This window comes from Lagopus leucura, unplaced genomic scaffold (genome assembly GCF_019238085.1).
Source record: "Lagopus leucura isolate 7727_CA_CO unplaced genomic scaffold, USGS_WTPT01 Super-Scaffold_100001, whole genome shotgun sequence".
Classification (NCBI taxonomy): domain Eukaryota; kingdom Metazoa; phylum Chordata; class Aves; order Galliformes; family Phasianidae; genus Lagopus; species Lagopus leucura.
In genome coordinates, this window is record NW_024962262.1 from 95,057,187 (window position 1) to 95,077,165 (window position 19,979).

Genomic DNA, 19,979 nt, shown 5'->3' on the forward strand with positions numbered 1-19,979 from the left:
ATTTGACAGCTAAGCACTGCTAGTCTGTGTTTGATTTACACTGGCGGCCTTCTCACTGGGAGTCAAGGTCAACAGGAGCAGCACAAGGAGGTGAAGAGACTGTTACAGCACACAGAAGCCACCCAGACACTCACATGCAGCTTGATTTCTCACTCTTTTTCATTGCTTATTTTTCACAAAGCATACCCACAGATTTAGGTTGTAACCCCAGAGGTGTTGCAACAACTCATGTCACATTTCATCTTTGACACTTGCACGGTCTGCTTTGCAAGCAGCCTGGGCTTTCCTGGGCACACCAGAAAGCACTTGCACAACGGCCGATACTAGGTGAGCTGCACGCTGAGGCTGGCACATTGCCACAGCAGTGTTGCCCCACATGTTGCAAGGATGAGCAAAGCATATTGGCATTTTGGGAAAAGTTCTGTCTTGTGTCTAAGCCAGAAGTCTCCCAACTTGAGGAGCCAGTTTGAGCTCACAGAATCACAAGCAGGAGTGGAGGAAAGGCTGGGATATATAGGAAGGCCTTGAGCCTTTCATGTGGCCTGGTCTATTTGTGCTTGTTCCTTCTCACCTTTGGTGAAACACTGTTTGCTTCTCTCTGAAGGCCATTTCCTTCCCAATCACCTACTGTGTCAGTCCTCGAGAAAGCTTGCTCTGGAGTAAAATGCCTGGTCAGTCAAGCTTCACATCTCCTCTTCTCTCTCTTGACCTTGTCCCCAGCCATCTGCCCCATCCCCACCTCTCAGCTGCCTGGAGGCCTCCCCACGTCCCAAAGAACTTGGTATGGGGGCTGGGAGGACAGCAGTGCTGGTGTAACTGGTTTGGTCAGCACAGCAAGCTGCCCAGACTGCAGCAGGTGCTCCTCAGGGCACGACAACCATTTGTACTGGCATCCTGCACTGCCTTGTGCTCCTTGTCCAGGGAACTTAGGGCCTCACAGGCCAGGGAGCAGGCTTCTGCTGATAAATGATCCTGTCTGACATATGGGTGGTGGGAAGCCAGCAAAGAACATTCACTGGTGCTGGGTTCAGCAGCGGGGAGTTAGGGATCTCCATGAAGCTAAGAAAAAGGATAGAGATGCTCTACGTCCCCTTTAGCCCCGTGTGCACATCCAGGCACAATCAGGTGCTGCCCGCTGGTTTGCAAGGGAGCAGTGTCCTTGTAGAAAAATGACTCTCACCAGCACTCTTTTGCAGTCCTAAGTGGTTGCCCTGAGGGAAGTGGAAAAAGCCAAGGGGGGAGTCCTGTTCTGCAGCATTTTCTCCTTGAACTCCAGAAGGATAGGTAAAGTAATGTTAAATGGCCGTGGACTCTAGCAGCAACCATGTCTCTGTTGGGACATTTCTGCCTAGCTGGCGGGGATTTGCATGAATGTACAACAGGCAGCCCAGGGCAGCATGTTGGCTGGGCAAGTTGTGTTGTGGCATTTTGCTGGTACTGTTTGCCAGTGTCCAGATGTTCAGGAAGCTGGAGGTGTGCACTCCTGGCCTCAACAGGCTTTTTTTCTGCTCCTCCTCCTCCAAGGGCTGATATCCAACAAGCAAAGAGCATTAGGCAAGGACAGCTAGCCCCTTTCTTCTGCCAGTTAAGTCTTCAGCAGGAGATTCTTGCTCTGGACTTCAAGCTTAAGCCAAAGAAACTTCATTGGAGCAAGCGTAAGTATCAGATCCCAAGCCCTGAGTTGAGACTCGGTCTTCACTTCTGTCACATCGGAAGGGCAAAGCCAAAATGGGTTATTTCCCTTTCATTTTTTAATTCCTTTTGCCTCAATGCTGTGGACAAGTGCAAAGAACTTCTGGATCTCCTTTCTTTGGACTTTTTCAGATACTGCTGGTATCCCTGGAACAAGTGATCTTCCCACTCTCTTACCAGTGATTTCATTTTTTAACCCTATTCTCTGCAGTGAGTTCCAGTGAGAGAGGTGGCCTGTAAGCCTGAGATCACCCTGCTCTCAGCGAGCCAGGACTTGTGGAAAGGAAATCTTTTCAGGCCAGGAATGTGTTAACTGTTCAGCATTGGCTCTCCCATCTGTGTGTTGTACTGGGGATTTTCCACCGGTTCTGCCTGTTCCAAGTTCTCAGCTGGGTGCATTTTCCCACAAAGATGTGGCCTCAGAAATGCCATCTTCATTGTAAAGTCACGCAGGTAAAGAAAATGGTCAGAGCATGGTTCTCATACTCCCTCCTTGAGAAGGAGGCACTTTGCTTTATCTTGTATTATAACTGAGACTGAGCCTTTGAAAAACTACATGTCAGGGCTGAATTATTTATAGTCATGTCAGACATTCCTGAGTATATGGGTAAAACCCAGGATAACGTATCCTGGTATGCAACTGATGAGAAAGGCGTGTTATGCTGACAAAGATGGTGTTTGCCAATCAGAGATCTTTGTTGTTTTAGTAGCAACATCAAACAACATGTCGTATTTTATGATTACCTTAATAATCACATATATAATAATGCATTTTGTCAGCAGCAGACTTGCAGCAGGAGACAAAAGCCAAATTACATTTGTGAATTTGACTGGAGGAGGTCGCAGTCTGTTCTCAGGCCACGTTTGCACTGCTCGCCAGAACAAAATATTACTTAAATAGAAGGCTGGAGACACTACATTGTAGCTAATATATGACCCATTAGAAATGCTTGAGAAACCGCAGTAAAAAAATCTCCTTATTTCTAATAATTTCTCCCAAATAAAGCTGTGGGGAGGGGAGGCAGCTGTATCGATGAGTCAGTAGTGAGTCCAGATCTTGATATGTAGCTGTTTATTTTCTTCATAGTCTATTTGCCCTTTTTAAAAATAACACAGGCTTTACACACGCGTGTGTTAGCTATACAGTGATACACTGTTGTCCTGCTTGTCCTTTAAATAATTTCCTACTTAAGAATATTCCAGCACTTGTAATGCTATGCCTTGTATTCAAAAAGTGCTTAGGTTTAGTGTCTGTGCTCACCTTTTCTTAGTGTAATAAAGACCTCCACATCTCTAGATTTCCATGTATGTGGGTATTCCCATTGCCCCCCGTGAGAGGAAACTGTGGTAAATCATATCATTCATTAGAGAATGTCTGAACCAGGGCATTTGGGAATTCTTACTCCCTGCTTTCCTGTTGAAATGGGCTAGAAGGTTATTCAGACTGTTGAATCTGAGCCAGATCTGAAATGGTTTAAATGGAGTGTCCAAGAACAAATAAACCATTTTGGTCTTCTCAATCATATTGTACCAATATATGCTTTGCCTTCAAAAGCAGGTAGGCTTGCTAAAAAATTAGATCCTCTGATTTGCTCTATGCTTATGCAAAAACAATCTTGATTCACGAAATACAGAAATATTTTAACTTCCACCTTTCAACTAAGGAATGGAGAGGACAAAGAGTAAAGCAAGTTTGCCTATAATAATGTAATGCTTTACGTTTCTGTTTAATAGACAGCTGCAGTGGAGAGAACAAGCTGTTTGATCTGTGTCTTCCTCTTGACCACCAAGCCTATCTCTCCTTGGGAATAAATGCATGCATCCCTGACAAGCCATTGTGCTGGGGAATCCAAGCACTTTGTATTGTGTTTTGAAGGCAGCTCAGGTTCTCTGCTGTCACACAGAGTATGCAGATTTGATTGTTATTTATTGATGGTTTTAGTTCAGGGGCATACATTTATTTTCTGGTAAATCTCAGACAGAGGTAGAAGTTTCCTGGCCATAAAGGAAGCATTGACATCCTCAGTGTATTGACATCTGCGGAGAGACCACTGAATGGAACAGTTAAATAAATTGTGGGAGAAATTGAGTTAACTACTGTTGGCTCTTTGTCAGAGCTGTGTGACTTCTCATACTGGAGTGAATGTTTTTCCCTAGGTTTGTTTTTCTCTTAGTGACTTGGTAAAGTGTAATGGTGATACTGATAATGTGCATGCAAATCACTCTGCCTTGAAAAGTTTTGCTGTCTGGTCCGAGATATACTAGCTAGGAGAACACACATCCAACTCATATCTGTGCTGGCCCTAATATAATTTCATCTGTGCTTGCAAAAAATAAAAATAAAAATGCACAGCTTAGTCTATTTAGGTAGCTAAGAAAATAGCTCCTCCAGTGGTATGAATGGAATCTCTATTACTGAAATATTTTTGTCATGGCTCTAGCAATATATATATGCTGAAAAATCCCCTCTAGTGTAGACACACCCAACAGGAACATATGTCCAGCTCTGTGGGAAGGTCAACTAGGTGGCTAACTCTCATAGACACATTTGAAATCAACACTGTCTAAAGCCTGTTGTATTTTTATTCTTTTTTTATCCGAGAGTTTATACTAACTATTTGTATTCCCAGTGGGGTCTCTGGCTAATGTGGCATCACCTTTCCTCAAACCCGAATCCAAGACCAACCTGCTGGTCACCCTGTCTTCAGCGTGGGCTTTCAGCCATCCCCAGGCAGCAAAGCCAGGCCTGGAAGCCTGGGCTGGGCTGCACTGGGATGGAGAGAAAGTGCCACAGGCACTTGGAAGGGATGACTGAGCTTGTCAACAGCAACAGCAAAGCCTATGTTAGCTTAGCCGTGGCCAATCAAGGCACATTCCCATCTAGTCAATTAGACCTGCCCCCACGATGCAAAAGAAGTGGAAGATTTGGAGTGTTACACCAGTGGGTGTAGGTTTCACTTGTTTTAAGATACACAAATCCTAAGCCTATTTTTCTTTTCTGCCTCTGGAGCTAATGCGTTTAACTCTCAAAGAGGAGACAGCTGGTTGTAAGCTTCAGCTTGTCTTGATGTTCATTTTCTTTGTAAACGAGCTTGCATATTATTCTAGCTTAATGAGATCTTTCTACAGATAAAATCCTTGGAAGGGGCCCACACCCCTCCCCCCACTCTGCTAGGTTTCTGGTTTGATTCCTTTCACATGTCCCTTCCCCAGTGAATTCATCTGAACGTTACGTGGCATTAATTAAGGATCTCAATTGCATATTCACCTTTGCAAAGTCGTGACTGACTGACAGCATGAAGAACAATGGGGAAGCCTTAACAAGGCCTGGCAAGGCACGACATTGAAGGGCAATCAAAGGGGAAGAGCTTCAGCAGAGGCCTTCAGGTAAATCTCTGTCTGGCAACTGTTATTTCCTTAATCATCAACAGCAGGAAACCGTTCAACCCTGCTGCAGTTGGTGATAAAGTGCTCCCCCAAGGCCCACCACAAGATGAAATAACTGTGTGGCTTGAGGTAGAACAAGCTGTTCTGTAATACAGTTGTATGGTTGTTCGGGGAAATCTTGAGAAACTGTTTCTTTCCAGCAGGGGAGTGAGATTGGGGCAGATTGGTGCTGGGCTCTATAGCTGTGCCAAGATCAGGTGCTTGTGACACTGATGCAAACAGGCTTCCAAACAGGAGGTTGAGTGTCCCCTCTTCTAGGCAAGGTCCTCGTCAGTAGGCTAGAGTTTCACCAGGTCAGTCATCCCTTCTGCTGGCCTCCTGGGGTAAAGCTTGACAAAGCCTGCGTTTCCTCACACAGGTGGTCCATAGGGTCACTAAGATGTCACCTTTTTGGTTTCCTAAGCAATGTGAGAAAATCTTGAGGCAGAACAAGTAATTAAACTTGAGTTTCCCATTGGTATTCCTCAGGGAATTACTTCTGGGATTTCCTGCCTGCAGACAAGATCACCACAGCATATAGCAAGAGGGCACAGTGGCAAAGCACTACAGCAACATGGTGGTCTGGGATCTGTTTAGTTTGGGAGCAGCAGCACAACACAGCAGCATTAAAGCCTTTCCCTCCATCTGTCATGCCTGAAATGGCATTTACGCAGGCAGATCTCTATGCCAAGGAGTCGCATTACAGTGCAATTCTCTGTTAACCATGTTACTGCATGTTTTTTTCCTCCCCTGTGTATGCAAGTCCAGTCCGTGTTACAACTCAGGGGACAAATTCCTTGCTAAAACAGAGTTTGCCCTTACGTGTAATAACCAATACTGCAGTAGGATTCTCAGACACCTTCACTTTGCAGCGTGGTGAGGACTCTCACACCAATGAAGGAAGACTTCCAAAATGAGGTGTGCACTATAAAATTTTATAAAATTTATAATTATAAAATTATAAAAATCTATAGAGGTTGGCAATATCCTTTTAGGCAATGGTGCAATTATTATTTTTTTCTTTATTTCAGCATCTCCTCCCTATTGTATGCCAGTCTCCTGAGCTGAAAAGCATTACAGATTGGGTGTTTAGGTGCTGGCAGAGCTCTTGAGAGACCTGGAACCAGGATCATTGCCTACTGCAATCTTTTGCATCTGGGCTGGGAATGTCCCTGAGGATATGTTTGTATCAGGTGAACTAAGTGTCTGAGAAGCTCTTCCTTTTTGCAGGCCACAGCTGGCTAAACTAGCCCAGGGGCAGCAAGGCATGACTATCTCCCCACTGATTTTATAGCTTTTCTCTTTAAGAGGCTGAATGGACTGCCAAGCTGGCTCAGCTGCTTATGAAGCCGTTACTGAAGCACTGTGGTTAACAACTCTCAGTATTGATGTATATTAAGACCAACATAAAAGGTTTCATGTGAAAAATGGACGTACTGGCTCACTCTAAATGTTTATCTGTTCTAGTTTCCTCTCTCTGTTGATTGGTAGCAGATGCATAAAGCAAAGTGCATGAAAATGGTGAGTCTCTGGTACACTGCATGCACGAGGGTGCGGGTTCCTGAAAGCTTCCTAGAATCTTGCTGTTTAATAGCCCCTAATAGCTATACTCGTGACTTTGTCAAATCACTTTTCAAAATGTCTTTTTGGCATCCACAGCACTATTGGCAGCAAGTGACAGAATTTAACTATGCATTTCATAAAGCATTTCCTCTTGTTAGCTTTGAATCTACCACCTTGAACCTTTGTTTTGTGCTGTGTAGTCTTGTCGTGTGACAGAAGTGCATGGCAGCCTTTCTGCAGTCACCAAGTGTGTCAAGAGGAGGTTGTTATTCCCTTGGAACATAGCAGTATAACTCCCAGTTAAAATTCCCTTAGAGCAACCCCAGCAGGTCCGTCACTGACGCACCTCTTCTCTCTTCGCTTTGCAGACATGAAAGCTTTGCCCATGCAAAGCACCAGTGCACAAACATGACTATGCAGCAGCCCCACAGGCAGAAGGCAGGGCTGTGCTGCAAGAGGGAGGCGGGGAGGTAACGTGTGCCTGTGCTCCCATGAGCAGTTGGTAGGTCAACAGAGCAGCAGCTGTAGATTCAGCCCCTGGGGCTCAACCAACCTGACAGCACACAGAGCTGTCCCTCAAGTCATTTGAATGAAGAAGCATAAACATTATGAGGTCCCTTCCTATATTAAGGAGTCCCTGCCCCACAATAGCTGTACTAGCTATTGTGGCTATAGCAATACTTATGACACAGCATTCACCAAAGGCCTATGCTTCTGATTTGCTTTCCAAAGCTGTGTTCCCAAGTCCATATTTGACAATTTGATAAAAGACTTGATTCTTCAGGAACCCTTGAGTTTCTATTAAAAGCAGCGAGAGAGCAAATTTCTGCTCGTTAGAAATTCAAGCCATCTACTGAGGAATCTAACTATGGAATTGGACTTTTATTTTATGATGTACTGTCCTTTGTCTTGGGTTGTCATAGAGCAAACATGATAAGCTAGCGACTGGCATAAACTTTTCAGTCATTTGCTGAATGTTACAGCAGCACAAAATGAAGTAGAATTACCAAAGGGTCAAAGGCATAGATTAGAAGTGGCATTAAGAAATGGCAAGAATTGCTGATAAGTCTTAGTATCTTTGTTTTATTACTTCCCTGTCTCTGTCAAATCTGCAAACACATTGAATCATGTATAATTGAACAACAGCTTCATTGTGAAACCTGCCATTCTTAGCTCCAGTACAGAAAATATCTTTAAAAGCCACCTCCGCTTTCTGGCATTGTGCAAAGAATTACAGGTCGTCTGCCATAGGTATGCACCACGTGCAGCATCATCTTCCTTCAGTCCTGCTCTTTGCCCTGCTGCCCTCCAGCTCTTTGTGCACCTTGCACGAGTCACCAGCAGTGTCCTCTGGGCTGGTGTCCCACAGCTGCAGGGCAGGGCAGGCAGTGCTGTGAGGACATGTGCCAAGGTGACCTTCAGGTTCCCGAAGCCCTGCCCACACTTGGCACGGCATGCAAGCAGACTTCCCTGAAAACACTTCACAATGAAGTGTGTTCTGCTTCCTTCTCCTGTGGGCTATTGAAAGTTGCATCTGCTACCTGTGATCAATCTTACATTGTTGATTGCTCTTATGTAAGTAAAAAGATTAGATGTCTTGGAGCATTTGCCCTACATTTCACTGTTTTGCTGGTCAAAGCTGAGCTGGGTAGGAGTGTGAAAAAAACAAAGCTTGTGAAAGCCCTGATGTTGACAAGAGTTATGTCACCAAAAAAGCATTTTTGTCCAGATAACTGACTTCCTTTTGGAGAACGCGTTCTGTTGCTGCTCTGAGCTGTGGCTGTACTGCGGTACTGGCAAGCCTCATCTGGAGATCACAGAATCATCTAGGCTAGACAAGAACTTCAAGAATCACGCAGTGCAGAGATGCCCAGCTACACAGTCCAGCTGGGTGGTGACTCAGTCTGTGTGGTTCTGGCAGATACTCAACCTACTCTGATGACCTTGGTGCACCTCCTCAGAATGGTATGCACCTATTGCAAAGTCTAGGCATGAGGAGGGTGTGCAAGAGCCTTCTGACCTGCCTCCGACTTACGATTTTTAATCGGTGAGATACTGCAGCTGTGGGCTCAGAGGTTGTTCACCTCTGCTTGTTTCAATTCCATCATACTGGACACTCTGCAGCAGAAGATGCAATGGTTTGGAGGAGGCTGGGTGATCCTTTAGGTCAGATGACAGATTCATGTACGTGAGATGCCCCATGCTATATAATACATCCCTCTGTCTTCCTTAGAACATGTAAGGGTTTGCAGTGCTGATGTTGCCATAATTTAAACTCACTGGAGTGACCTAAACTGACCCAACCAAGGCTAGAAGTGACAGTTTCAGTTTAGATAAGCCCTTCATTGGGCTATTTACATGATATCAACCATGTGAGTAACATTCTCACACCTGAACAGCCCCTCAGACCTGAACAGCCCGCTCTGTTACTTCAGTGGGGATTTCTTGGGCTCTTTTTTTTTTTTTTTAATTATTTTTTGCTGTTTTAAAACTTCTCATGCAGTCAAGATCAGGCTGGAAATTTCTCTGCAGCAGTGGTGCATTCCCATTGCCTCTTACTCTCGGTTTTAACCTTTACTCATTTTGCTTTCAGCCAAAATTGCTGAAAGCCCCTTCCTTCCAATCTGCACACTAAAGATTATGAAAAGCTAATGAGAAAAGCTAAAACTCATTTGATCAGAAAGAATAATTCCATCTCTCTTCTGTGGCAAATGAGAAAATCAGGCAAACACAATGCATCTGTCAAAGACAGTTGAGTATTCCGTGTTTTATTCAGCTTCATGTAAGGGCACTATAATAAAGGTGAGGGCTTAAATCCCCGACAGGTTGACTGTATGACTGAATGACTCTAATGTTGTTTCTTCAGGGCTTGTTAGAGCTCTGTAGCTCTCCACATGGAGGACTGAAAGCTTGAGGAAAGGGCTGGGCTCAAGAGATCCTGGTAGCACAGAGGGTAGATAGCATTGCTATAGCAGGTTGTGTCTGCAGATCTCAGCCTAGCCCCTACATCCAGCTTTGCTGTTGTCCCTGTGAGCTCTGGCCAGATAGGTCTATGGATCAGGGTGCCAAACATGCAGTAACTATTATTTGACTTCTAAGCATTGCTCCAAGTTCTCTAGAAAACATCTATCCATTGTCACCAAGGTAGAGTCACATTTCCACTCCTCTCAGTTTCTGCCTCAGGAAAAGGTAAGCTTTAGTGCTTCCTATCTTTACTACCATTATAAGATGCAGCACTGGAAAACTTCACATATAATTCTGAGCTTTACCAATGATCTCGGGATGCTGGTACAGCTTACCAGTGCTGTGTGGCTACACCTAATCTGGCAAGATAAAAATATTTATAGGAGTGAATTATCTATTCTGTAGAGGCAATCCTATGTTTTTCTGCCTTGCTCAGTTTTATGCTTTGTTCCACTGTGTTTTTGAATCTTTCAGTACTGCTCCATCTCACCCCACTTTTGGGATAGGTGGAAAGATGAAATTTATGGCTCTCAGAACTGCCTTGAACTCCTGTGGAATGCCTGTGCCTGCAACCACCTTGTAAAGCCTGAAGACGTTGATGTTTCTGTTTCAGCTGCACTGCTGACATGGGGAGGTAGACAAACTGAACCACTGTACATCCTCAAGAACTTAAATATAGCAGCAGTGTCATGAGAAAGGTGTTGAGACTCAGAGAAATCAGCATTCATGTTGGTGTAATAATTTCAGGCTGAAGAAAAGCAATGGCTTTCTGTCCTCCTTTTTCTTAAGCTGCTACAGACCAGAGCTGTGTTCCCAAGAAAGCAGGGACTACAGATTTGCAGAGAGAAGCATGTCAAAAAAAAGTACTTTATTAAAAGCAAAAATTGGTTTCAATGGAAAACACACATCCAACAAAATGCCTGGAACAATTTGACTGCAGCAAATATCTGACTTCATGCTTCAGTCAAAGATAAGCTATCAGGCTGACTGAAGAAGTAACAGAATGAAATTATACTGTCTGTGTTACGCTGGAAGGGCAGAACAAATGATCCCCAGACTTTGCAGTCCTGAAGAACTGCGGCATTTTCATGAATTTTCTATGCAGTGTTACTTGCAGCCAGACAAGGCTCTTGCTAGCTTGTGCTTCCTGCCTTGCCTCTGCCCTTTGGGTCTGCTGCAGAGCATGATGTGGTGGGGTAGGTAAAGAGTACAGTAAGGCTAGATCCACAGAAAACCTGTTGGGCCATTCTGGCACTCTGGAATGATCCTAAACAGGGCCCTTCTACTCCCTCTGGGAAGGCTTCTTTACAAAGGATTGCTCAGGAAGAAGTCATCTCAGTGAACTAAAAGTGTGAATTTCAAATAGGTGAGTTAACCATATTAAAGTGGACACCTTCAGTAAGAGTTAAATGGTGGGCTAAATTAATTTGCTTCAATTTGCTTTGGAGGTGGAGTATACTGTAGAGAATAAACACACCTCTAAGTAAGAATGCCCACGTGGGGCTCTAATGTGATTTAATTATGTTTACAAGTTTTGTTAGCTTGCCAAAACTCCATTCAAATGAGGTTTCCAGACCATCTTCATGCAGTCATACCCGTAGCCTCTGCCGCTGATGAACAGGCACCTCTCTGCCTTAGAAAAGCAGTAGTGCTGGGCTCAGTTCATTAATATCTGGAAAGCATTTTGCTGTGTGGGAGGCACGAGGCAAGATGCACCTCATTCTCAATCACAGGTCCAGCACAGGCAGGCTGTGGGCAGCTGCCTGCTAGCTACAGGGATGTGACTGTCACCTGCATGGAGCTGTACCTGAGGCAACAAAACACCAGTTCTGTTTGCTCTTCTGCCCCCAGCTTCCTTCCAGGTACCTCAGGTACCTGCTTGTTCTAACAGGGACCACAACAGCATCAGCGTACTTTAAAGAGGAGAGGGGAGAGAAGAATTTGCAGGCCTATTGTGAGCACCTAATGCAGGTGACTTTTCCTGTGGCATTTTGTTACAGGAACTCGACTGCAGCAGATCCCTGGAAATCTGATCCCTGGGATAAATGTGGAAGAACCAAAACAGCAAAATCTGTCCAGAGCTTCACACTTTCAATTCAGAGGCAGGTCAGAGGATCCCTGGCCTAAAACAGGGCTGTTGGCATAAAGATAGCCATCATCATCCATATGCATCCAGTGGGCTTAGGTGGAGACAAAAGGTACACTGAACAGCTCTGCTGCTTTCAGAGTCACGGCCTGCTAGCATGCATTTTCTAAGAGACTGATGACATTTAAAGCTCTTTGAGTAAACTGTTTGCTTTCCATTTTAAACAGGAAACTCATTCTGCTGTTTGTCACAGAATGAAGCACAGCGATCACCGTTCCAATCAAGAAAATGTTTGCCATCTCACAAATGCTGTCTCAGAGAACAAATACACATCTTTGCTTTTAAATACAGTCTCATTAGTTATGCTGGGACTGATTCTCTTACAAAGGTATCAGATATAACAGAGCATCCATCTTGCTAACCTCACCAGCCTTTTTCCAGATGGTGTTTTGAGTACAGTATAGATGAGAGGCCTTGCTAACCAACCCATTATTCAATTAATTAGCACTTAGAAAGTAAGGATATGCCTAGCAGCATGTCATTCCGTGTGGCTTGACTCTTGTAGTGCAGCCAGATAGGATGGAGAGCCACTGTGCCACCACAGGTAACATGCTGACCACTTCAACTGAAATACAAAAGGCAGAGTAGTTTGTATGTGCTGAGAGTCCAAAGAAGAAACTCAAAGATTCAGAGCTCTCCACATACACTTATGCTACAGGCTAGTGTGCTCTTTGGGGTTGTTGACATGTAGGTGACTGCTCAAACACAATTGTGAAAGTAAGATGAAGGTGCAGGTAGGCACCTCGCTCATCAGATGCACTAGCACATATCTACAGTGTGCCTCTTACTGCTCAGTCTGCAGGAAGGCTGATCTCTGGGCACCCTGAGCTGATGATGACTTACATAGTGACACCATGGACAGCTTTAAACACTTCTGCATGAGCTGTGATGATAGGTAACAGTGCAAAGCCCAGCAAAGGCCGTAGCTGCTCATGTGTAGCTGTGAGACCTGCCCTCACATTTACACAGCTGCTGGCCTCTCAAGTTTACACAGATGAACATAGAGAGGCTGCTGCCACATCACAGAGCTGGAGGGTGAGGTACAGTGTGCCAGATAGAAACTGCTGCTCCAAAGTGAGAAACAGATGAGGTTTGGGACTATACCCATTTTTCTTAGCTGTTAATGTATTCCCTGGCTTGGGAAACCCTAAGCTGTTTACACCTGGGAGGTTGGTTGGTCACTCTGCATTTGCCCTGCTCTTAGGAGATTCTTTGAACTATTTGCTACTGGCCACAGCTGAGGAAGAAACTGGCCTAAGTGGACTTTGATGTGTTCCAGGTGTGTCCAGTCTTATGTCCTTAAAATTGACGTGACCAACTTGTGATAAAACTGCCTAGACGAGGCTGTTTTGGTAATGAGTGTTCATTTGTGAAGCACTTTGAACATACTCTGATAACAGCTGATCTTTGATTACCAGTAGAGACAATTTCAAAAGGAAATACAGATGTGAAGGAAAGGGAATTTGCATTAAATTCCCAACCCTGATTGCCGGGGGAATACCTTAAGATACAGAGAACTACGTACTACTTTGTATTTTGGGAATTTTTCCAGCAAGAAAATAGCGCGATTCCAGGTCCTGGGGTCCTTTGTCTTTTCACAATCATGTGGATTTACATAGCAAAACGAAGATGTTGCCTCATGTCAGTAACAGCAGCAGCACATGTACTGTCCTCCTCTACCTATCACTAGACCAGACATGATGGAGTGGCTTGTTTATGGTGTTCATTTCCCTCTGCGTGGAACTTGTGGTTTCATATTCAACAAGAAGTTCCTGAAAAAGAGCAGAGGGATCTGCAGACACAAGTGCCAGGTCCCACTCTGCCTTTGTAGAACAGATTAGCTTTGTTGTGGGCCAGGCACAAATGTCCATGTGAAAGGTAACTGAGCTACATGAGCAGAAAGGCTGAACCACAGAAGACAAAAGCAGATCTTCCAAGGTACAACAAGCACCTAAAAATACAAACTGAGGTCCATCTGGCTTTTCCAATGCTCCACGTAGATCTGGCCCTTCATCTTCACTGATTATAATGAGAAAGACTTCAGCACTTTTTAAAATCTTATTAGGTACATGTTTGCCTCCACTGGCCTGTGTACTAATGACTCTCATATGGAGCCTTTCTCAACCAGAAATGAGGTTGTGTGACATGCTGTGGTCTGTGTAGGACTAGTTAAAAGAGAAGATTTCAGATTCAAGTGTGGTTACAGCACTGAACTTAAGCCAGGGGAATGAAGACAGATCATTTCCATCACAGAACTGAAGTGTGTTCTGTCACAATAACTGAACGTCAAAGAAAACCTCAAGACAGATTCTCCAGTCAAAATGTGGTCATTTTTAACATGTATTAATTTACTGTGTTTCAGGTCAGGGTGCAGTGTTGTTATCGCAATATGCTGCAGTCATACCAAACAACCCAAAACAAAGCAAAGGCCAACAAGAGTTCAACAGAGGACAGCAGGCTTTCCAGTTGCTAGAGCGAGCTACCTTCATATGGTAAGAACTTACAGTGTGAACAACACTGGAGCAATCTTTAAAATTATTAAAGACATTTGTTAGTTGTTTTAGGGAAAGGATCTCCCATGAGAAGGAGAAGAAAGGCCTCAGACAAGCACTGCAAATCACGTAGCATCCCACTGTGGCCCTGACGGAACAATTAAAACAAGTTGTTTAGGAACAAGTTGAACCCTAACTTTCCCATTCTGATTGCCAGTTCCTGTGTGGGGCTACTTAGGTAAGTCTTGCTCCTGATGGCTAAAGATAGAAATATTTTCCACTCAGATTTTTGTTTTACTTTTTAAACTGTGTTAGAGCAGTCCTCAGAATAGTTTTGGAGTTTGTTTAGTTCTCGTTCCCTGACTTGCTTTAGTGCTGGCAGTCCCAGAATGGCCAGTCCTGGAGTCAGCACAGGTCTCACTGGGGCAGCCAAGCAAGCTGGTGCCTAAATACAACTGCCATCAGAAACCTCTGTCCGGAGTGAGCAGGAACTGAAACCTTATGATCTTGCTGCCAAGACAGAAAACTAACAATGGCCTGTTTCAATGGTGCGTATTGCTGCTCTATTCAGTAGGAGCCAAACAGGAGACATTTTGTGTTAGCCAGCAGGGGGTGAGGCTGAAGCAGACCTCTGGAGTTGCAGGCTCTGTATCTCCCCAAGCTGTGCAGACACTGAACGAATCAGGAGCTGGTGTAGCTGTTGGAGCTCAGTGGACAGCTACCAGACAGCTGACTGCCGCTCCAGGAAGGGCTCCGGGTGCCCGTTGGCACAGGATATGTGCTGTTCTTGCCAGTTTCATAGCTGGTTCCTGGGTAATACTTCTTCCCTGTGTGAAAACAGGGTGGATTTCCTGCAGGAAATTATTTTCATATTATCTTCACTGAAGAGATTAATTTTCTCCTCTTCAGCCAAAAGGAGAAATCCTGGCAATATGGTTTGACTTCTGCTGCCTTAACAAGTTGCTGTTGCATCCATCAGAACCATGTTGATAGCTGGCAGGTTCCGTTGCTAGTGGGTGTGCTCAGACAGGGTGACTCTGTACTGTCCACCATTGATATTTATCTCGGCTATCAAACACCAGGCACACAGCATGCTGTCTGTCACGCATCCCCCTTTCCTGTTTCCACTTTCCTGCCAGCCAGGCCACTCCAGAAACCACCTGGTGTCCTGCACCTGGTCTCCAGATCATCATGAAGTGAATGTTTTTTTCTCTGACTAAGCACACGAGCCTTTGCCTGCCAGGGTTGGTGAAAAACTTATACCAGTTGGTCATTGTTGCAGAAAAACAGCTCAACTTGCATGGGTTAAATCAAATCAAGACTGGGGTTGGTTTACTGATTTATTAAGGATATGTGATTAACTATCAGTGAACTGTATATTCAAAACGAACACTAGCAACACATCAGCTGACCCACAGCGTTAAGACACTTAGGAAACACGAATAAATTCCTAGAAGCTCCTAGGCATACTTTTATAACCAGTCCCCAAAGGTTTTCATCCCTCACACACAGACACCCACCCCAGTCTCTCCAGAAACGGGGTCATTTCTGGCAGTGCAGGTCCCTCCCACTCACATCCTGCTCCAGCTTCAGGGCTGCCCATGCTGCTCCCTACTGATGCACCCCACTGATGCTGGGGAAGGCACCCCAGCAGGTTATTAATGTGCACTTAAAGTGTGGGACCCTGCCCGCAGGGTTAGGTTGCTGCCAGCATCCCAGACAGGATGCACCTAAGCTGGGAGAGTGTGATGCCAGCAGGGCAGCTGCTGCCAGCGCCAGGATGGGTTTCCACTTCTTCTCTGTCCCTCTTTGAGGTTTCTCCCCACTCTGATACATGTTTTTGGGCTTCTTTTCTACATCTTTATGATGTCTTTCAGATCGATGTCTTGTCATCTCTTGCTTACCACTTAATTCAGCTGATGGTAATTCTCCTCTTTACCCTAGTGGCTGTTTCCCCCTCCAGCAAGATCATTTTGGTGTAAATGCCCTCTCAGAGACTTCTGGATTTTCCATTCACACGTGCTGTTTATGCTGACTTCTGTCTTAGCAGCTGTTATTGTCCACACATCTCGCCAAGGGTGAGCTGTGCAGGCACCCCCACAAATAACACTACACTGCCATAAAACTGGTATTAGAGAAAGGAACGGTGGCTTCACAGCTGAATTTTCTGTTCTATATTTACTTATTTTGCCAGTATCTACCAGTTCACAACATTTTAAACGTTGTTAACTCACATAGCTCTGTGTGGCAAATCCGTTCAAATGCATTTGTCACATTCATTGGACCAACCATGTGTGTCTATAAGCTAATCCCTCTTGATCCCACATCTGTGGGGAACAAGGAGGAAGACATGGAAGCTATTTTTGCCATACCATGCTCTGGGACGCTACAGGTCCCACCTGAGCCAATGTGAGGCTGAAAATCAGAGGACAGTGCCATGCAGGACCAGGAAGCTGTGTGGGAACCACACACTGGCACTCCCCTCCTGGGGAGACAGAGGGTGATTCTTGAAGGTCATTCCTCTTCCCCCAAAGCCCCATGCAGCTACCAGGGGGGTGTAAAAGGTTGTAAAATGCCTGTGTGCCACCAGGCCCCTGCTTTCAGCAGGAGAGGCTGGGTTGTGTGCTGCAGGGCTCCACTGCCCATGCAGTTCCTCACCCCCTCTCACCTGCTGTGTGTGGCTGCAGGCCCTGTGCCAAGCTCTTGAGCAGCTGCCCTTTTCCAGCTCCAGGCACGCGAGCCTGAAGAGGCCTAGCCTCGTTTGTTGCTGGTGGCAGCCTATGAGCAGTAACTGTTTAATGTCATTTTGCCCACTTCTGACATCTTATAGTAGCTCTCAGTCCTACAGCCTGTGAGCTCCTCCTCACAGCATGCCTTGCCTCTTCCTCCATGCATGCCATAGCACAGACCGCAGCTGCCTTCAGAGATGGTTCTCACACTTTACCTATGCTTTCTGCCCGTGACCGTCAGCCACAGTGCCTCATTTCCCAAGTCACCACACTAGACAAACCATGGCTTTGCTCTGCTCTATGCCATGTTCTTCTCTGTTGCTGCTGCATCAAATGTCTGCCCTCCATCTGACCTTCAGTGGGACACCTTTGCTTTCTTCCAGTCCCATAATGCAGGAAACCGCAAGGAATATCCTTGTTGGACAACTATGGCCAAACCCACTGGAGGAAACCAGAGTGCTCTTCACAAGCCAGCTCCAAAGGGTGGAAAGATAAACCCTAACAAAGTCCATCCCACGGGTTTTTCTTTCCTAGGTGCTACTGCACAACTCTCCCCAGCCCCGTCCTTCCTCCCACAGCTAATCTGGATGTGGATGCCTTTGCACATTTTGTTCTTTGTTCTTGGCAGTTTCTAAAGTTGCCTCAGGCTCTTATCACCTCAAAAGATCAGATCATATACTGGTGGCCTTAGAGACAGCCTGATTGATATCTGAGCAGTCAAACAAATGGTAAATCTGAATAAAATATGGCACCCTGTTGCCTATTAGTTCTGCTGATTCAGGGAGAATAATGTGCCGACATCAAGCAAAGCGCATGTCTTGAGCGTGCATGGGATGGCAGCTTCAGCAAAAGGTTTGCAGAAACGGTGCACAACCCTCATGGAATGCCTTCTGCCCATCCCGGACCCTGCATGCCCTGTCCTGTGCAGTTATGGGGATTTGGTGCTGCTGCCAACCTAAAAGGGATTCTGTGTTTGCCCAGAAATACAGACTCTTGCAGGAAGTTTCCCGATGATCCTTAAGCAAACAGCAATGAAGCCAGGCTCTCCTGCAGCTCAGCTTCCACAGGCACCATCAGTTCTGGTAGTGAGAGAACGTGCTCAGAGAAAGATCACGTTTCCGAGTGGCCATTTATGCTGTAACCGTGATATGGCTACTCAGGTTAGATGGATCATTCATCTTAGTTGCTTTCTCCAGACTTACTCTCAATGGCCATAAACCTGCTGTTTTCACTTTGGGTGTCCCTGTTGCTTGGACAGAAGGCAAGGAGGGGAGGGCTGCATTAGTTGCTGCCATTCCACCAGCCCTAAGCCAACTTGTGTGGGATTTTCTTGGCTTGTAGACATGGCCAGACACAGCATAAGTGGACAGGCTGCCTCATGAACACATTTATGTGGCAACATCACACATCTGCACTCAGTTCCCAAAGTACTGGCTGAGGCAGGGCAGGGTACTGAAGCCATGAGGGGCACCCAGGATATGAGAGGGAGCCGGTTTTGTTACCAGGCAGCCAGGCAGAGTGGGCGGCCCACAGCTGAGGATGTTGCCTTGCTGGCTACAATAGCTATAGCACTGGGATCTGTGCAGTGGACATGGGCAGCTATTCCTCCCACAGCGTCTTGTTTATTGGCTTGATTGTAATCACAGTCCTCTTAACTCGTAACCGATACTCCTCCCTACAAGGCACACGATGTTCACTGGGTATCAGATCCTGCTGTCTGTGTTTGCTCTTGTTATCGCCCACCATCAGCAGGTCTCTTTAAAGATGAGCTCTGACAAACACCACAGAGAAAAAGAGAGATGCCACTCATCCTCTTCCCCCTTGGAAGATCAGCTGTCTGAATGCCATTGGGAGCAAGTTCCCCTAACTTACCTAGGACAAAAGTCCATGTGGCTGGCTCCTTTCATCACCTATAAGGTGCCACAGAGCTGGCTTCCTCTGATACCCATGTTACGCCATGGATATCCATGGAGCATTCAGCAAAGCGGCTCTCCCACTTAAACACACTTAAACTCCCCATTCTCCTGCATGACGCTTCTAGCAGATGAGCCTGGGAGGCTTTGGGAAGCACCATCAGGGTGTCTGTCCCCACGCAGCCTCAGCAGGCCAAGGCCCCATAAACCATCTCAGTATTAGTTGCCTCAGGGGCTTTGGCTGTGCTTTGGCCACGGGACCTGTGAAGGAAGGCTGGGGGAGCTGGGTTTCTTCAACCTGGAGAAGGCTTCAGAGAGACCTCATTATGTGGCCTTCCAGCACTTGAGGGGAGCTGATTAACAGGAGGGAGTCCGACTTCTTACACGGGCAGATGGTGCTAAGACACGGGGGAGGCAGTTTTAAACTAAAAGAAGGGAGATTTAGGTTAGATTAGAAGAAATTTTTCACTCAGAGGGCGGTGAGAGGCTGCCACAGCCGCCCAGAGGAGCAGCGGTGCCCCATCCTTGGAGACGCACAAGGCCGGGTTGGATGGGGCCGTGGGCAGCTGAGCCGGTGGGGCTCACGTGGAAGGGGCACCCCGCTCACCGCTCTGCGACGCACGGCCATCCCCGCGGCCTGAGCTCCCGCCCCGCCTCTCCCCCGCTCCTCGCGCCGCAGCCCCGCGCACACCACCGCTTGCCGCAGCCCCCCCGCGGGTCACCTTGCCAGGGCGGCTGCGCCCCGCGCCCTCCCTCCCCCCAACGGGGAAACAAAAGAAGCTGCCGGCAGGTGCCGAGCGGCGGGGGCGGCGCCTGCTTTGCACGGAGCGCCACGCACGCGAGCGCGGCGCGAGGCCGCTACCCGCTCGCGGCGCCACACCTGCGCGCGCGCCCGCCACCGCGGGCGCGAGCTCCGCACGAGCCCCTCACGAGCCCGACTCCGCCCGCCTGGCACCGCCCGGCCCGCCTCGTGCCCCGCCCTCGCGCCCCACCGCCGGCTCCCATTGGCCGCGCCGCCGGGGGGGCGGGAGCCGGCGGCGTATATGAAGGGGCG